This window comes from Diachasma alloeum, unplaced genomic scaffold (genome assembly GCF_001412515.2).
Source record: "Diachasma alloeum isolate Michigan unplaced genomic scaffold, Dall2.0 Dall_scaffold_01264, whole genome shotgun sequence".
Lineage (NCBI taxonomy): Eukaryota > Metazoa > Arthropoda > Insecta > Hymenoptera > Braconidae > Diachasma > Diachasma alloeum.
This window is the reverse complement of record NW_021681373.1, coordinates 23,870-26,619: the sequence shown is the minus strand read 5'-3', so window position 1 is coordinate 26,619 and position 2,750 is coordinate 23,870. Positions and strand designations below refer to the sequence as shown.

Sequence of the window (2,750 nt, the reverse complement as noted above, 5' to 3'; positions counted from 1 at the left end):
ATTCAGAGGATGTTTTTTTCTATCATAGAGGAAAAAAATTTACCAATAAACAAAAGTACGTTAAAAAAGGTCACTAATTAATGGAGTGGTTTTTAGTAGATACGGAAGGGTAGGGTGAAATGGTCTGAGCGGGAAAAATAGACCGAAGCGTAAAATGGACCCTCCAATTTTTTTTCTCAACAGTAACATTTATGATGAATATATTAAAAATATGAAGAATATCGCCGGAATAAAGGGTAGATGGAGGAAAAATATGAATTCGGTAGCGAAGCAGTGAAATGATTCAAGTCGACTCAGCTGTTCGGTGAGTTTTCGAGAAATATTTCTGAATCTACGGGAAATGGCGAAATTATTTGTAGCCCTCAATTTGCTGTCCAAAAAAAGTCCTATTCAGAATTTTGCCATCTACTGTCAATTCCAAGATAATCATTGAAAACCGACCAATGGTTATAATCGACTCAAACCATTTTAACGCTTCGCTACTGAGTTATGAAAATCTGAATGTCTAGACAGTGTCAATTCTAGAAAATAAAATGCCTCAAATAAATCATTGAAATTTCGGTTGATTCAGAGTCAGAATTTTTTAGAATTGATAATGAGAGGGTATAAAATTAACACGAGAGAATAATTTATTCAAGGAAGAAAAAAAAACTTATTTTATTTGAATTTAATATGAAAAATTCACTAGGGTTTGACTCTTTTTCCAAGTTTTTAAGGGTAATGAGGGTCAAGCGTAACGGGAGAAAGTAAAATGTGACGTGAAAACGTTGTATAAGATACAAAAACTTTAAATTTGATTTTCATTTTTTATTTCCACAATAAGACTGTTAGAAAAAAAAATAATTTTCACGAACAGTTCCATAGTCATTTCCAAGAAGACGATATGAAATTCCTTCAGAGTGGAAAAACCCATACAATTTCGAATTTCACTGAAATCCCAATGAAATTTCAAATTTTTGAACAGCAGAAGAAGGAAACTCCTCAATTTATTTGAAATTTCAATCAAAAAATGGATATTCGTTACCAAATATCGCAGAATCTCTGATTAACTAAAAGTTTAACAATATATTCATCTGGATTCTCTTGTTTTTTAGTCATTTTTATGGAATAATTGAACTAAAATTTACCGTTCCCATTCATTTTTTTTATCAAATTCCAATTCTGGAATCCAGGATTCATATCGATTTCCATAGCTTTCAACTATATTTGTCATGTTTATTTCGAAAATAAATTACAAATAGTTGATGGAATCATTATGAAAGGAAAAGTATCCAATTTTTTCAGGGGGGTCCATTTTGCTCTAGAAGTCTATTTTGCCCTTCGAGCTATTCCGCTCATCTAGGCCATTTGCCGTACCCTCCCCGCCCCTAATAACTTTTCTTTCTGACTATTTATCTCGCGAATAAGTTATTTTTAGACAAGACAACAGAAGACTCTTTCCATTAGAATTTATTCCAAAAAATTGATTGACATTCTAGCTCTATATTACTCACCGATACCACATTCTGTCCTTAAAAACGATGTGAACAATTTCTCAATTTCATCCCACCACTTTGTTCCTAAACTAATTATCTTTCATTCAGCCTTTTTTTCTAGTAATATTGCAAACTAACCTCGGAAAACATCTGGTCGATTTTCTTCTGTCCACACTCAGCTGAATCTTTCACCCCAAAATCCTCCTTATATATTTTATTATGACAAGCTCTCAGATGTTTCCTCATTCCTGATGTATTCCAGTCTGTCCTCTTGACCACTTTCTCAATTTTCTTCTTCCTACACTCCAGACAAACACCCACATCCTCTTTGTCAAGCGTTTTAAAATCGAAGAATTTTTGAAATTTTGAACTCGATGTTTTATTACCGTTAACTGTGGCATCCTCTGGAGTAATTTCAGGATTGTCAGTCGTTGAATCTTCCTCTGCATGTGTATTGAGGTTAGGTGAAGAATTTTGGTCAACTCGTCTTTTTTTCGAGGGATTATTGGGTGCTTTATCTCAATGGGACATTGTGACAATCTCATTGATCAACTTGTCGATGGAAAGATCATTGCTTTCTATCAGAAAACTAGTTCACTGGAGCCTTACCTCGGTACCCACGGGATTATTCTATTCGGGGCCGATGGAACGCCACCTGAGTTCCAACCGTTACTCCTCCTAGAGGGCCCCTCTACAGAGAAATTCTGGAAACATAATTCCACTGCTTGTATCTTATGATATTACGTGAGGGCGCCACTTCTAGTCGCCGTATCCGCATAGCTCGCTGTTTTCAAAGGAAGAGGGGAACGAAAAATGCTTCAGTCTCGTCGAGACTCTCGTCGTAGGTCTCGTCGAGACTCCTGTTTAAATGAGTATCGTCTCGGTATCGTCTCGAAACTTCTGGACGTGGTATCGTCTCGGTATCGGTGCATAAAACCGAGACGATACGAGACGAGACCGGTACCGGTCTCGGTATCGTGGGCAGCCCTAGTCAGAAGGGTCAAAAAAAATCCCACCCCCAGAAAACTCAACTATCCGATTTATGGTCGGAAGGGTCAAAAAAATAATTCCCCTCACCCCTCGCATCCGCCGCAATGCGATTTGGGGTCTGAAGGATCGGAAAAAAGGCCCACCCCTCGGACCTTCGCAATTTGATTTAGTATCCGAAGGGTCAGAAATAAAAATCCCCCCCCCCCACCTTGGACTTCCCACAATGCGATTAAGGGTCAGAAGGGTAAAAAAAATCCCCCTACCGTCTCATCGCACCCTCAACTA

At 37.6% G+C, this 2,750-nt stretch overlaps 1 long non-coding RNA gene across 1 annotated transcript; it reads right to left on the bottom strand.

Annotated features, from left to right (window-relative positions):
• Positions 1-1,613: 1,613 nt before the first annotated feature.
• LOC107046276 lies at positions 1,614-2,100 on the bottom strand. The gene is made up of 2 exons (XR_001461532.1): positions 1,862-2,100; positions 1,614-1,773 (listed from the first exon to the last, which is right to left on the bottom strand). It is a non-coding gene; the product is annotated as an uncharacterized LOC107046276 (long non-coding RNA).
• Between the last annotated feature and the right edge of the window lie 650 nt (positions 2,101-2,750).